General features: G+C 39.3%; 1 protein-coding gene across 1 annotated transcript in view; it reads left to right on the plus strand.

The window, feature by feature from the left end:
- Window positions 1-1420: 1420 nt before the first annotated feature.
- Window positions 1421-17679, plus strand: part of ZDHHC9 (zDHHC palmitoyltransferase 9) — an 83235-nt gene continuing 66976 nt past the window's right edge. The window contains exon 1 of the mRNA XM_077888092.1: window positions 1421-1571. The gene's annotated coding sequence lies outside the window, so the exon portion shown is untranslated. The remainder of the gene's footprint in view (window positions 1572-17679) is intronic.

Raw genomic sequence — 17679 nt, forward strand, 5'->3', positions numbered from 1 at the left:
TTATTTATTTTTAGTGATCTCTAAATCCAACATGGGGCTTGAACTCACCACCTGGAGATCAAGACTCATGTGCTCCTTTGACTGAACCAGCCAGGTGCCCTTCCACATGCTCTTCTTAGGCCTTTAACACTTGCATGAGAAATCCCAACTCTATTATATTTAACTCCGATCTTTTTCAAGAGTTCCAGACTAGTATTTCTGATTGCCTCTTGGCAGTCTTTTTTGTTCTACAGGCACATCAAACATGATTTGTCCAATAACTTCTATCTTTTCTACCAGAGTTCTGTATTTTTCATCTCTATGACTGACACCAAACTACTAGTTAGGCAAGTCAGAAGTCTGAGAATCATCCTTGATTCTTCTCTACCTTATGCTTCAGAGTTGCTCCTCGTTTTTTTTTTTTTTTAAGATTTACTTATTTTAGAGAGAGCACACAAGCAGGGGGAGGGGCAGAGGGAGAAGGAGAGGGGGAGAATCTCAAGTGACTCCCTGCCAAGAGTGGAGCATGACATGGGGCTCGATTTCACAACTCTTGAGATCATGACCTGAGCTGAAATAGTAGGCCCCTTAACCAACTGAGTCACCCAGGTACCTTTCCTCTTCACATTGTTCGTTTTACTTCCCAAATCTCTCTTGCGCATCTCCCCAGCTTTCCATCATCATCCATCAGACCCTTGCAATTTCAAGCTTGTCATATTGCCATAAACTGTTATAGTGAAGGGGAGCATTATAGCATATCGATAAAGAGCATGACTTGTGAACTGGACTCTCTGAGTTTGAATCTTATCTCTGCTACTTACTAGCTTTGTATTGAGTAAATCACTTCCCTGTGCCTTTATTTCCTCACCTTTAAAATGGGCATGATAGTACATTGGGTAGTTACAAGGACTAAATGAATTCATATACATAAAGCACCAAAATAAATGGAAAGCTCTTAGAATAATATCTGTCACACATTAAATGCTCAATAAATGTTAGCTATAATAAGAATTTTGTACTGTCTTTTCAGTCTTTAGTCTCTCCTCATCCAGTCCTGTAAGTCTGATCATGTCACACCCCTACCAGAAAGATGCAAATAGACCCTCCTCACCTTCAAGATAAAATTTAAAAGATCTCTAGTCTTTGCCTACTTCTCCAACCTCTTTGGAATTGCTTGCTGCTTCCCCCAAGACACTCCAAATTATATTTTTGTGGACAGATGATGTTCTCTTAATCTTATAAAAAGTACGAATAAAAGCATTATAAGAAAACATTGACATTTTTTATTGATCTATACTTAATCTAAGTAAAGACAGTGTGTTTGCTATGCAAATGCAGCTTTTAGGCAAGTTCCCTAGGTACTCCCTTCTCCAGCTCTAACCAGATTGCTGCCCCATTTCTCTCTTACATAGAATTATGAAACAGCAGCCGTTTCAGCTGAGACCTAAAGGAGAAGGAAACAGCACTGCGGAGAAAGGGGAAGTGTTCTGGGCGACGGAAATGGTATATACTTGGACGCTCTGGGCTAGGAAGAGTTTGCTATATTCTAGCAACTGAAAGTCCTGTGTGGCTGAATGGTGGTGAGCAAGAAGGTAAATATAACAGAGATGGATGGAGAGATGGGCAGGATTCAGGTCGTGTAAGGTCTTATAGGCCATAATAGAATTTGGATTTTACTTCACGATTTGTTATGTAGAGGTTATATAGGAGAGTGACATAGTAGAAATTTTACTAAAATCACTTGGGCTGTTGTGCAGAGAATGCATTGGCAGGGCTGGGGGCACAAGTGGAAGCCGAGAGGCCAGTTGGGAAGCTATTATTGTGTAGTACAGCAGGAGATGGTGATGGCTTGCAATAGGGTGGTGGCTTTGGAGATAGAGTCATTGATGGACCCACCAGAGGAATGTGGGGGGTAAGGGAAAGAGAAAGATTATGCTTACATTACTGGTTTGCAAGTACAGTAGGCTGTTTGTTAAGATGTAGAATCTATGGGTGCCTGGGTGGCTCCGTCTGTTAAGCATCTGCCTTTGGCTCAGGTCATGATCCCAGAGTCCTGGAATCAAGCCCTGAGTCTGGCTCTTGGCTCAGTGGGGAGCCTGCTTCTTCCTCTCCTTGCTCATGCTCCCTGTCACTATCCCTGTCTCTCTGTCTCTGTCTCTCTCTCAAATAAATAAATAAAATCTTAAAAAAGATATAGGAGACTAGTAACGATGAAGGAAATAGATCTGGGGAGTGAGACCCAAAGTTCATTTCAGTACTTTTGTGGTTTGAAAGCAAGGTACCTAAGTGGAGATAGTAAGTATGTAATTGGCTATAAGAGTTGTGAAAGATAATTAGCTAAGGGCCTTTGATTTCAACTATAGCTATTAGTGATTATCAGTAAACAAAAATATGTTTTATCCCTAATGTTTATATATTAACTGATTAAACATTTCACAAAGAAGACCCAGGCTCAGCCAAAACTTGCAAATAGTAACAACTGTGATTTTACTATAAATTTATGGTGTTGCATACTCTGCAGCATCGAACCTAGTCCTTGAACAATAATAAGGGATTCAGTGTTTTTTTTAAATTCATGATTAAATAAAGCCGTAATAGTTCCATGCTATTCATTCTCATAAAAGATGCATAGTGATAATTATGTGTACAGGCAGAGATATTGTGGATCCGGTTCCTGACCACTGCAATAAGCTGAATACTGCAACAAAGTGAATCAAATGAATTTTTTGGTTTCTCAGTGCATATAAGTTTTTACACTATACTGTAGTCTATTAAGCATACATATAGCATTATATCTAAAAATGTAAATGCCTTAATTAAAAAACACTTTGTGCCATGGGCAGCCCCGGTGGCTCAGTGGTTTAGTGCCACCTTCAGCCTAGGGCGTGATCCTGGAGATCCAGGATCGAGTCCCATGTCAGGCTGCCTGCATGGAGCCTGCTTCTCCCTCTGCCTGTGTCTCTGCCTCTCTCTCTCTCTCTCTGTGTCTCTCATGAATAAATAAATAAAATCTTTAAAAAAAACACTTTGTGCTAAAACATCATCTGAGCTTTCAGTGAGTCATAAGCTTTTTGCTGGTGGAGGGTCTTGCCTTGATGTTGATGGTTGCTAATTGATCAGGGTGGTGGTTGATGAAGGTTGGGGTGGCTATGGTGGTTTCCCAAAATAAGAGAACAATGAAATTTTCTGCATCGATTGACTTTCACAAATGATTTCTCTGTAGCATGTGATGCTGTTTGATAGCATTTTTTTTCACAGCAGAACTTTCAAAATTGGAGTCAATTCTCTCAAACTCTGCCCCTGCTTTATCAGCTAAGTTGATGTAATATTCTAAATCATTTGTTGTCATATCAACAATCTTCACAGCATCTTCCTCAGGAATAGTTTCCATCTCAAGAAACCATCAGTCACTGATCACCATAACAAATAACAATGAAAAAGTTTGAAATACTGCCATGAATTTCCAAAATGTGACACAGAGATATCAAGTGAGCAGATGCTATTGGAAAAACGATGCCAATAGAATTGCCCAACACAGGGATGCCTCAAACTTTCAATCTGTAAAAATACAATATATGCCAAGTGCAATAAAGTGAAGCACAATAAAAACAAAGTGTGCCTGTACATAATTTTAGAACTTGTAGGGTGCTTGCTATCGTGTGAGTTTGTATGTTGAAATTCTCATCTCCAAGGTATTAAGGAGTGGGGCAGTTTAGAGGTAATTAGGTCTTGAGGGTAGGGCTTTCATGAATGAGTTAAACGACTTTATAAGAGACTTAGAGAGTTCCTTTGCCCCTTCTGCCATGTGAGGCTACAGCAAGAAGGCACTGGCTATGAATCAGGAAGAGGGCTTTCATCCAGTCAGGCTGGCAACTTGATCTTGGACTACTAGCCTCCAGAACTGTGAGAAATAAATTTCTATTGTTTATAAGCCATCCAATCTGTGGTATTTTCATTATAGTGGCCTGAACAGATGAAGTGCTTTTACCTTCATTGTGCCATTTTAATTAAGCATTTTATTAAACTTTTAATTTTGAGATAATTGTAGGTTTGCATATAAGTTGTAAGAAAAAATACAGAGATGCTGTGTATCTTTTACCTAGTTTACCCTATTGGTAACATCTTGCAGAACTCTACTGCAATATTACAACCAGGATATTAATACTGAGATACAGTCAAGACACAGAAAAATTCCTTTAGGGCAAGGATCAGTCATATTGCCCTTTTTTAGCACATCCACTTCCCTCCCATCACAGCTTCCTTAACCCTTGACAACCACTAATCTCTCCATTTCTATAATTCTGTCATTTCAAGAATGTTCTATAAATAGAATCATACAGGATGCAACTTCTTGGGATTGGATTTTCGCACTGGAAATTCATTCAGATTATTGTGCATATCAATAGTTTCTTCTTTTTTTTTTTTAAGTGTACAATTCGGTGGTTCTTAGTATACTCACATAGTTGTGCCACCACTGCCACAATGAATTTTAGAAGTTTTGTCACTCCAAAAACAAACCTTGTACCGTCTTTAGCAATCACCCTCTGTGATATAATAGGAAATATATTTGGCTTTGTCCCTGGATCTTGGCCAAAAGCTCCCAACACCCTTGGAATTTTCTGAGTGATAGAAGTGGTTTTTATCATTCTTAAGGAGCCCTTTTCATCACACCTGAGTTTATATTAATGAAGTGACTTCTGGAAAGCCCCTAAGTACCCTAAGGGTGGGGGATAGTTGCCAGGGAACCAACCATGATTAATGTCAGGCCCCTGCTCTTACATCAAGGAGGGGCTGGAGACCAGAGTTTACCGATTGGAAATCTTTCTTCTTTTCTAATATAGACATTTAGTGCTATAAATCTCCTTCAAGTGCTGCTTTCTCAACATCTCACAAATTTTCATATTCTGTTTTAAAATTATCTTCCAGTTCAAAAATTTTTATAATTTTCCATTTGATTTCTTCTTTGCTTTCCTGGGTTATTTAGCAATGTGCTGTTTGGTTTCCAAATATTCTTTCTGTTATTGGCTTCTAGTTTAATTGTAATTAGAGAACATACTTTATTTATTTATTTATTTATTTATTTATTTATTTATTTATTTATTTATTTATTTATTTATGATAGTCACAGAGAGAGAGAGAGAGAGAGAGAGAGAGAGAGGCGGAGACATAGGCAGAGGGAGAAGCAGGCTCCATGCACTGGGAGCCCGATGTGGGATTCGATCCTGGGTCTCCAGGATCGCGCCCTGGGCCAAAGGCAGGCGCCAAACCGCTGCACCACCCAGGGATCCCCAGAGAACATACTTTTTATAATGTAAATTTTTTACAATAAATACATTGAGATTTGTTTTATGGCTCAAAATAAGGTATATACAGGTAAATGTTCTATGTGCATTTGAAATACATGTGTATTCTTTTTAAAGATTTATTTATTTATTTATTTATTTATTTATTTATTTATCTGAGAGAGAGAGAGAGATCAAGAGCAAATCAGCATACAAAGGGAGAGGGTGATGGAGGGAGAGAAGCAAATTTCCTGCTGAACAGGGAGCTCAATGTGGAGCTCCATCCCAGGATCCTGGGATCATGACCTGACCTGAAGGCAGAGGCTTAACTGACTGAGCCATCCAGGCACCCCTATATGTGTATCCTATTGTTGGTTGGAGTATTGTATAAATGTCAATTGTTTAGTTGGTTGATAGGTCAAACTGGCATGGCACTCAGTCATATGACCACAAGGAAATAAATCTCAAAGTTACAAAGATTTTTTTGTGTTTAATTCTAAAAGTTTTGTAGTTTTAACTATTACTTCAGCTCTGATCCATTTCGAGTTCATTTTTTGTGTATGGTGTGAGATAAAGGTCTAAATGTATCTTTTGCTTATGGATATCCAATTGTCCTAGCTGCATTTGTTGAAAGAACTGTCGTTTCCAAATTGAATCGTTTGGCACCTTGTCAGAAATCTGTTGACCCTAAGGGTTCATTTTGGAATCTCCATTCTGTTGCATTGATCTATATTTCTTATCTTCCTGTTAGTATCACACTGTCTCGATAACTGACTTTATAGGAAGTTTTGAAATATGGAGGCTAAAATTCTCCTATTGACTATCTTTCAAAGTCATTCTGTTATTTTGGATCCTTTGCATTTCCATATACATTTTAGGATTAGCTGGTTAATTTCTTTTTTTTTCAGCTTGTTAATTTCTACAAAAAAAAACTGCTAAAATTTTTATAGGGGATCTCATTTAATTTATAGAATCAGTTCATGATATGGATTTTTTCTCCATTTATATAGATCTTTAATTCCCCTCAGCAATTTTTTATAGTCTTTTGTGTATGTTTTACACTTTTTTGCTAAACTTATTTTTAAGTATTTTATTCTCTTTGATGCTATTGTGAATAGAATTATTTTGATTTCATTTTCAGTTTTTCATTGCTAGTATATAGAAATACAATTAATTTTTATATTGATCTTCTATCTCCCATTCTTGCCTAACTCACTTATCAGACTAGTAGTTTTTTTGTGGATTTCATCTGACTTTTTATACTGGTGATTGTCATCTCTCAAAAAAGCCAGTTTTACTTTCTCCTTCCCAATCTGGATGCTTTTCATTTCTTTTCCTTTCCTGATTGCACTGGTTTAATAATCTCCAGTTCTGTGCTTAATTCAAGTGGCAAGAGTGGGCATCCTTGATTTGTTTCCTATCAAAGGGAGGAGCATTCACTCTCTCACCGTTGATACTATGATAATGCTATGATGTGAGCTATGGACTTTTCTCATGTCTGTTATCAGTTTGAGAAATTTACCCTCTATTCTGACTTCGTTGAGAATTTTTAAATTATGTTAAAATATACACAACATAAAATTTATCATTTAAGCCATTTTTAAGTGTACATTTCAGTGGTATAAAATACATTACATTGTTGCACATTCATTACCTGCAGCAACCTCCGGAACTGTATCATTTTCCCAAACTGAAACTCTTTACCTGTTAAACAATAACTCCCTGCTTTTCCTCCTCCCAGCCCCTGACAACCACTATTATAGTTGCTGTCTCTAATTTTGACTACTCTAGGTACCTCATATAAGTGGACTCATATACTTGTCTCTTTGTGACTGGTTTATTTCCACTTAGCGTAATGTCTTTCATGGTTTATCTATATTGTAGCATGTGTCAGAATTTCCTTCTTTATATGACTGAATAATGTTCTATTGCATACATATATACCATATTTTGTTTATCCATTCATCTGTTATTGGGCACTTGGGTTGTTGCCACCTGTCTTAGTCCATTTGGGCTGCTGTAACAAAATGGCACAGACTTGGTAGCCTATAAACAGACATTCAGGCCACTGCACCACCTTTTGACTATTGTGAATAATGCTGCTGTGAACATTGGTGTACAAGTATCTGTTAGAGTCCCTGCTTTCAATTCTTTTTGGCATATACACAGAAGTGGAATTGCTGGATTATACGGTAATTCTATCTTTAATTTTTAATTTTTTGAGGAATTGCCATGTTATTTTCTGCGGCAGCTGCACCAGTTTACATTCTCAGCAGCAATGCACAAACATTCCAATTTCCCTACATCCTTTCTAATACTCTTTTTCCTTCCTTCCTTCCTTCCTTCCTTCCTTCCTTCCTTCCTTCCTTCCTTCCTTCCTTCCTTCCTTCCTTCCTTCCTCATAGCTATCCTAATGGGTGTGAAGTTGTTCTATGCCCGGGCCTTAATTGATAAATGTTACTGAGGGGCAACATGGAGAGATAAATGCCATTGAAAGAAAAGTTTAATGTTACTTACAGTTCCTCTAGAAACAAGAGGCAATATTCCTTTACCTTAATCATCCTGGGGTCAAGTATCAGGCAACTAGAGACCATCCCTGTAATTTAGAGCCTGCCAAAATTATTCACACTAGCCAATCCTAAACTTTTTATGTTACCCTGTCTCACCTTTCCTACAGAAATCCCAATTAAGTCAGTGGCCTAAACCTATCCCTCCTTTATCACACAGTCACCTTTATAAATTAAGACCTGGACATAGAACAATTTGGTACAGTAAGCTAGGTGACTCAATGTTCAATGTAGGGGGCTTGCTTCCAGACTGCTCTTGGCTTACTGACTAGCTTTACCAAACATCAAGCGCTACTGGCGAAGGCATGGCTAGCTCTTGGCATGCTGGCACTCTGGATGCCACTGCTTCATGATATATCTGCTGAATACTGCCATGACCTTCCAGCTAAAACAAAGAGGACCTTGAAGGCATGAGCATTTCATGGCATTCCTCATTTAGTCTCAGGTGCTGAAGTCTTGGTTGGTGGTTGCCAATTCACTAGTTATCAACTTACCTTGGACAGCTTGGTCCACTGGGCCAAATCTGATTTCCCTGCTTTGACACACCTAGGTTCCAAAAGAAAAAAGGGGGGAGGGAGTTTAGCTACCTAGGCACACAGGCCATTTTAAAAGGAAAAAGCTTAATGGGGACAAGGATGGTGCCAATAAGAGGTTGCTTATGGGCTTGAGGTCCCTTTTCTCTCCCCTCTTTCCCTCTTATCAACTGGAGACAAAAACTAAAGACAATGGATTCAGGTGGCTACAAGCCTAAAACAGAGGGGGCAAAAGACTGCAGTTTTAGGCAGATATAAGCTCAAGGGGGAAAAGGGGAACTTTAAACCTTATATACTAAGCAAATGCAGGTCTAACAAACATAGTGCTAGCCCTAGATTACTTATTAATTTAATTTTTAAATATTTTTATTTGGGCACCTGAGTGGCTCAGCGGTTGAGCATCTGCATTCAGCTCAGGGTATGATCCCATGGTCCTGGGATTGAGTCCCACATCAGGCTCTCTGCAGGGAGCCTGCTTCTCCCTCTGCCTGTGTCTCTGCCTCTCTCCTCTCTCTTTTTAATCTTTTTAAAAGATTTTATTTATTTGTTCATGAGAGGCACAGAGAGAGAGAGAGAGAGAGAGAGACAGAGACATAGGAAGAGGGAGAAGCAGACTCCCTGCAAGGAGCCCAATGTGGGACTTGATCCCAGACTCCAGGATCACACCATGAGCTGAAGGCAGATGCTCAACTGCTGAGCCACCCAGGTGCCCCTATTTTATTTTAAAGATGCATTTATTTATTGAGAGAGAAAAGGCAGGGGTGGGGGGCAGAGGGAGAGGGAGAGAGAGACTCTCAAGCAGACTCCATGCCCAGCAGGGAACCAGATGTGAGACTCAGTCTTACAACCCTGAGATCATGATCTGGGCTGAAATCATGAGTTGGGTGTTTAAACCGACTGAGCCTCCCAATCGCCCCAGCCCTAAATTATCTACTGATTTTAAAAGAAACTTCTAGATATAGGGGGAGAAAATTAAATGTAATTAAGTAATTATGTGTACATATATAAGATTTTAATATTAATATATAATAGATTAATTATATATGCATATATGAAATATATATATATAACCAAATTAAAACAAAGCCCCAAATTGATCCAGTTGGAAATCCAAAATTTATATACTAAAGAATTTATATAACTAAATGATAGAAAGACTGCTGATTGGCTATTGTGCCTCTACAACCTTTGTTCTAATTTAACTTTAACATTTGCTGAAATACATCAATTGATAAGACTTTTATGAACTTAATCAAGATGGGGCTCAAATTATAGCTGTGTCTTGGAATCCCACTACACTTAAGCATTGTGTCCACTATAATCTTAAGAAGATAACTAAATATAAAGTGAAGAAAAAAATTGGTTTGCCTCATTCTAATTACAGCCTTGCCTAAGTTATCAAAATTATAATACCCATTGACCTAAAATATTGCATTTGAACATACATGCTCTGACACAATAAATAGTAAATTAAAGTTAAAGTAGGTTTTTAAAGGTGGCTCAGTTAAGTGGCTACCTTCAGCTCAGGTTGTGATTCCAGGGTCCTGGAATTGAGCCCCACATGGGGCTTCCTGCTCTTCCAGGAGCCTGTTTCTCCCTCTCCTTCTTCCCCTCCCCCCTGCTTGTGTCTCTCTTGCTATCTCTCTCTCTCTATCTCTCAAATAAATAAATAAAATCTTTAAAAAATAAAGTAGGTCTTTGAGACTTACAAATTGGCTTAATGAAATGGAACTCCATAGACCTCCCAGTTAAAATACTTAACCTAGCCCAATATAAGTTAAAACGGGGGGAATCAAGGATTAAAACTCACTATATAAAACCTAATTAATAAAGAGGTGATTATCTTCACTGCCTCTTTTTGACAGTCCAATTTTGCCTGTTCCTATATATAAAGAAAATAAAAAACTTGTGTGTTTGCAGGTAGTCCTCATGGTAGATCGCTATGATCTTTATGCTGTGGTCCCATCCATCAAGGCCCCCCACATCAGACATCCAATATTATTAAATTACTGATTTTGTTGAGTGAGCAACTGGTAAATATTTTGCTTTTATAGATTTGGCTACCATTTTCTGTTCAGTATCTATTTCAGCAGCCTCTAAACTGCAGTTTGCTTTTACCTCTGAAGGGACACAATCTACCTCCAAGCTACCTATGGTGGACCTCAACCGATATGCCATTATGCAGTCTTTACAGACAAGATCTTAACTACATCCACCTTTCTATAGGAACACAGGTATGACATTATATTGATAACTCTCCTCCAAGGAGATTCATTAAACATACTCACTAAAGACATACCAATCCAAGATCTTTTAGTCCATCTTGGGTTCTGATGACAATTATTCCTCATTTACAAATTTTGTTCCCAAATTAAAATCCACAGACCTTCTTGTCAGTTACTTTTCCACACCCCCCCCCCCCACTGCAACCCAGCTCCTTCACCAAAAGCACTTTGGCAATGACTTCTCATACCTGCTGGAGTCTGGGCTGCTTCTGATGGCTGGCTGTGAGTTGACCAAGGGCTTCAGGTGCAAGAAACTGCCTCCCTCAAATCTTATACTATACACCATTAAAACAAACAACAACAAAGATGACTTGCTATCTACTGGGCTTTCCTGAAAATAGAGGCTTTCATAGATTCTGAGCCTTGATCCTACATACTCTGCTGCCCAGTGTCCTTTGAGTCATGGAAACAGCATTCCACAAACTTGGCACAGCTACAGAGGCCTTCTTAAAATAGGATGCAACTGGGGTGCCTGGGTGGCTCAGTTGAGTAAGCATCTGCCTTTGGCTCAAATCATGGTCCCAGGGTCCTGGGATCAAGCCCCACATTGGGCTCCTGGCTCAGTGTGGGGGGGTCCGCTTCTCCCTCTTCCCCCCTCTCTCTTCCCCCTGCCTTTCCTCCCTGCGTGCTTTCTTGCTTGCTCTCTCTCTCAAATAAATAAATAAAATCTAAGAAAAACAAAAACAAAATAAGATGCAACCACATCTGAGCCCTCTGACATATTCTACTCGCAAGAGGGATAGCTTTTCCTGTCTTCAGTCCTTTGCCAGATGCCAAGGTTCTAGAAGAAGTCACCTCTCCTCTGGACACTTGAATACCTCAGAAACCCCCAGGGATTAACTGAGTGATCAACAATAGAGTTCATAGACTATGCCAGTGGCACTGCTGTCATACATGATTGAGCTAAGTGAAATGTTGCTGCTTCCCATCCTTTAGCCGGGATATTCCATATAAAAGATGGGACCCCAAAAAACAACACACTTAGCCAAACTTCAGGTAGTTATCTTAACACAGGATTCCCTAGCCAACAAATGGTACCATCCTTACATTTATTGTCAACTGATGACCATTGCCTTAAAATGGTCTCTTTCAGGTTAAAGAACTCTGGGAATCTCTTGCCTCATGGATACCCAAAATATGGAAGGACTTGTCCTCTAAATGTAAGGCCTTGCCAAGACACTCATTACTTTTGGGGTTAGAAATAATAATAGTAACAAAGGTATACATTTAATTCCTCAAAATATACAATTCTTGGCTCTTGGAAAAGACACTCAATAGAACTTCCATGTCCCTAGTAAGTCCCAAGTAGCCTGTTTAAGAGACATAATGGTCTTCTCAAGAAACTTATTTTCAAATTTCAGTCTCTATGAGTTTTTATCTTATCCTGGGCCTTAACCAATCTTTATAGATTTTTGCTCTTGCTCCATCCCATAAGAGCTGGAAGCCAGATCAAACATGCATATTCTCCTGACCTGTTAAACATAGATTTTCCCATAGGCAGGGCAGCTTCTCATGTGATCTATGACCTACTTGAGCCTAAACTTTTACCTCAAATTATTTAATTGTAGCTGCACGCCGTTCTGGTGATTGTAGTCTTATCACAAGTCTAAATACTTTTTCACTTGTTTATAATCTGGAGGCCCAACTCTCCAAGCAAGCCATTGTTTCAACCAAACATGGCAAATGCTAAGACCCACATCAACCTGAGTAGGTATCGCCTTAAAAAGGATATCCAAATTCCCTAGATGACATTGCCCTGGCTCAGGAACTTACCCCTGGAGTTGACAGCACCTCAGACAACACCACCTTAGTGCAAGATATCACCACTGCAGATGACTTCACTCCCTGTGCTGGAGATAACTTCACCCTAGGTGCCAAGACCTCCACTCAAACAGTGCACATGAACTGTCTCTCCTAAGGCACAAAATGGACACAGAACATTCTTGCTTTTCTTCCTCTGATATTAGGGATCCTATTATGTTCCTAAGCTCACTGTCTTCAGAGCTCATGATCCTGCCATATTCTTTGTTCTTTGCTAAAATATACACTCCTATACTCCCATGTCTAAAGGGAAATCTGGTAGAGGTTACTACTGTCTGCATTGTTCTAAAAAGTAATGGAGATCATTGCTTTCCCCAGGAAACACCTGCCTCATATGAGTCAACCCCTCGACCTCCTAGGGAGAGGACTACTCACTCCAAAGTGCCTTCTGCTACTCTCTTCCAGCTATCCATCACAATCTTCTGCCTTGCATCTCTGACCATGACCACCACAACCACTCCTTCCCTTTAATTACACACAAATACCACTAATCTTTACATAGACTTTCCAGTTCAACGACATAACTGCCAGGCCTGCCACCTTAATGAGAGCCTATTTCTAAAACACTTTACAACTCCACCAAGATATTGTTAGAAACCTCCAAAGTTTCAAATCCATTCTCTTAGATGTTAGCATATAAATAAGAAACCTAGTTATGGGCTGACCGATAAGGATTCATGCCTTTACTTGTGTTCCTCCTTCTTACTCCCATAATAAAATGTCTATGCTTATTTGGGACAACTTAAGCCCTACTCCTGAAAACCTCTATTATCGACACCTTAAAGTTTTCTTTTTTTTTTAATTTATTTTTTATTGGTGTTCAATTTACTAACATACAGAATAACCCCCAGTGCCCGTCACCCATTCACTCCCACCCCCCGCCCTCCTCCCCTTCTACCATCCCTAGTTCGTTTCCCAGAGTTAGCAGTCTTTACGTTCTGTCTCCCTTTCTGATATTTCCCACACATTTCTTCTCCCTTCCCTTATATTCCCTTTCACTATTATTTATATTCCCCAAATGAATGAGAACATATAATGTTTGTCCTTCTCCGACTGACTTACTTCACTCAGCATAATACCCTCCAGTTCCATCCACGTTGAAGCAAATGGTGGGTATTTGTCATTTCTTAACATGATTTTTATTTATTTTTTTAAGATTTATTTATTTATCCATGATAGACAGAGAGAAAGAGCGAAAGGCAAAGACACAGGCAGAGGGAGAAGCAGGCTCCATGCTGGAAGCCCGAGGTGGGACCGATCCTGGGACACCAGGATCGCGCCCTGGGCCAAAGGCAGGAGCCAAACCGCTGAGCCACCCAGGGATCCCCTATTTTTTATTTTTATTTTTAAAGATTTTATTTATTCATGAGAGACACAGAGAGGCAGAGACATAGGCAGAGGGAGAAGCAGACTCCTCACAGGGAGCCCAATGTGGGATTGGATCCCAGGACCCGGGGATCATGCCCTGAGCGGAAGGCAGACACTCCACCACTGAGCCATCCAGGCATCCCAATATGATTTATTTTAAAAAACAGATTTATTTTTTCTAGACAGGAAGAGAGAGCAGGGGGAAGGGCAGAAAGAGAGGAAGAGAGAGAAAGAAGCTCCAGCAAACTACCTGCTGAGCAAGGAGCCCGACATCGGGCTCCATCCCATGATCCTGAGATCATGACCTGAGTTGAAATCAAGAGTTGGATGCTTAACCATTTGAGCCATCCAGCCCCCCCATCCCGTTTTTAAATTTAGTCTGATCAGGGAGGCCTGGGTGGCTCAGTGGTTGAGCATCTGCCTTTGGCTCAGGGTGTGATCCCAGTCCTGGGGATCCAGTGCCACATCGGGCTCCCTGCAGAGAGCCTGCTTATCCCTCTGCCTGTCTCTGCCTCTCTCTCTATGTCTCTCATGAATAAATAAACAAAATCTTTAAAAAAATAAATTTAGTCTGATCATCTATTTTATTGTACTGCTTATTTCATTTACATTTAATATAATTATTGATTATGACATAAATTTATTTATAACTGCCATTTGCTGTTTTCTGTATCTCATGTATTTTTTCTCTTTCTATTTCTTCTTACTTACATTTACTTTGTAAATTCTATTATTTCCATCTAATGTTTGCCTTGGGCTCAGTTTGCTCTACTTTCTCTAGATTCTTAAGGCAAAAACTGAGGTTATTTATTTGAGATCTTTCTTCTTTTCTCCTATAATTTCAAGCTATAGTTTTCCCTCCAAGCACTGCTTTAGCTTTATCTTATACATTGTAACACATTGTGATTTGGTTTTCATTCAGTTCAAATTTATTTTTATTTTAAAATTATTTTTAAAGATTTTATTTATTCATGAGAGACACACACACACACAGAGGCAGAGACATAGATAGAGGGAGAAGATGCAGGGAGCCTTTTGCAGCACTTGATCCCCGGACCTCCAAGATGAAGACCTGAGCCAAAGGCAGATGCTCAACCACTGAGCAACCCAGGTGTCCCTCAAATTTCTTTTTAATTACCCTTGTGATTTATTCTTTTACCTATGGGTTATTAGAAATATATTGTTTAATTTGTAAATATTTCTGGATTTCCTAAATTTCCTTCTATTGTTGATTTCTTTTTTTTAAATTTTTTTAATGATTTATTCATGATAGTCACACGGAGAGAGAGAGAGAGGCAGAGACACAGGCAGAGGGAGAAGCAGGCTCCAAGCACCGGGAGCCCGATGTGGGATTCGATCCCGGATTTCCAGGATCGCGCCCTGGGCCAAAGGCAGGCGCCAAACCGCTGCGCCACCCAGGGATCCCTCTATTGTTGATTTCTAATGCCATTGTGGTCAGATATATACATTGCATGATTTCAATTATTTTTAAAAATTTTAATCCTTTTAAATCTATTGTAGTTTGTTTAATGGCCTACATAGGGCATAAACATAAACAATGTGGGATGTTCAATGTATATTTGAAAAAAATTGTGTATTCTGTTGTTGTTGTTGGAATGTCCTATAGATATCATTTAGATTAAATTTTATTGCAGTGTTATTCAGGTCTTCTTTATCCTTGCTGATTTTTTTCTCTAATTGTCCTATTAATTATTTTTAAATTTTTTATTTAAATTCAATTAATTAACATATAGTATATTATTGGTTTCAGAGGTAGAGTTTAGTGATTCATCAATTGCATATAACACCCAGTGCTTATTACATCAAGAGCCCTCCTTAGTGCCCATCACTCAGTTCCCCCCAGCCACCTCCCTCTAGCAACCCTCAATTTGTTTCCTAGAATTAAGAGTCTCTTATGGTTTGTTTCCCTCTCTGGTTTTGTCTTATTTCATTTTTCCCTCCTTTCCCCTATGATCTCGTGTTTTGTTTCTTAAATTTCACATATGAGTGAAATCCTATGATAATTCTTTCTCTGATTGACTTATTTTGCTTAGCACAATATTCCCTAGTTCCATCTACATAGTTGCAAATGGTAAGATTTCATTTTTGAGGGCTAAGTAATATTCCATTGTGTGTGTGTGTATACCACATCTTTTTTTCTTTTTTATTTTATTTTTATTTTTTTAAATAAATTTATTTTTTATTGGTGTTCAATTTACCAACATACAGAATAACACCTAGTGCTCATCCTGTCAAGTGCCCCCCCCAGTGCCCGTCACCAGTCACCCCCACCCCCCGCCCACCTTCCCTTCCACCACCCCTAGTTCGTTTCCCAGAGTTAGGAGTTTTTATGTTCTGTCTCCCTTTCTGATATTTCCTACCCATTTCTTCTCCCTTCCCTTCTATTCCCTTTCACTATTATTTATATTCCCCAAATGAATGAGAACATATAATGTTTGTCCTTCTCTGATTGACTTACTTCACTCAGCATAATACTCTCCAGTTCCATCCACGTTGAAGCAAATGGTGGGTATTTGTCGTTTCTAATGGCTGAGTAATATTCCATTGTATACATAAACCACATCTTCTTTATCCATTCATCTTTTGATGGACACCGAGGCTCCTTCCACAGTTTGGCTATTGTGGACATTGCTGCTATAAACCTCGGGGTGCAGGTGTCCCGGCATTTCATTGCGTCTGTATCTTTGGGGTAAATCCCCAACAGTGCAATTGCTGGGTCGTAGGGCCGGTCTATTTTTAACTGTTTGAGGAACCTCCACACAGTTTTCCAGAGTGGCTGCACCAGTTCACATTCCCACCAACAGTGTAAGAGGGTTCCCTTTCTCCGCATCCTCTCCAACATTTGTGGTTTCCTGCCTTGTTAATTTTCCGCATTCTCACTGGTGTGAGGTGGTATCTCATTGTGGTTTTGATTTGTATTTCCCTGATGGCAAGTGATGCAGAGCATTTTCTCATGTGCGTGTTGGCCATGTCTATGTCTTCCTCTGTGAGATTTCTGTTCATGTCTTTTGCCCATTTCATGATTGGATTGTTTGTTTCTTTGCTGTTGAGTTTCATAAGTTCTTTATAGATCTTGGAAACTAGCCCTTTATCTGATACGTCATTTGCAAATATCTTCTCCCATTCTGTAGGTTGTCTTTTAGTTTTGTTGACTGTATCCTTTGCTGTGCAAAAGCTTCTTATCTTGATGAAGTCCCAATAGTTCATTTTTGCTTTTGTTTCTTTTGCCTTCGTGGATGTATCTTGCAAGAAGTTACTGTGGCTGAGTTCAAAAAGGGTGTTGCCTGTGTTCTCCTCTAGGATTTTGATGGAATCTTGTCTCACATTTAGATCTTTCATCCATTTTGAGTTTATCTTTGTGTATGGTGAAAGAGAGTGGTCTAGTTTCATTCTTCTGCATGTGGATGTCCAATGTTCCCAGCACCATTTATTGAAGAGACTGTCTTTCTTCCAATGGATAGTCTTTCCACCTTTATTGAATATTAGTTGACCATAAAGTTCAAGGTCTACTTCTGGGTTCTCTATTCTGTTCCATTGATCTATGTGTCTGTTTTTGTGCCAGTACCACACTGTCTTGATGACCACAGCTTTGTAGTACAACCTGAAATCTGGCATTGTGATGCCCCCAGCTCTGGTTTTCTTTTTTAAAATTCCCCTGGCTATTCGGGGTCTTTTCTGATTCCACACAAATCTTAAAATAATTTGTTCTAACTCTCTGAAGAAAGTCCATGGTATTTTGATAGGGATTGCATTAAACGTGTAAATTGCCCTGGGTAACATTGACATTTTCACAATATTAATTCTGCCAATCCATGAGCATGGA

The sequence above is a fragment of the Canis aureus genome, chromosome X (assembly GCF_053574225.1).
Source record: "Canis aureus isolate CA01 chromosome X, VMU_Caureus_v.1.0, whole genome shotgun sequence".
NCBI classification, from domain to species: Eukaryota; Metazoa; Chordata; class Mammalia; order Carnivora; family Canidae; genus Canis; species Canis aureus.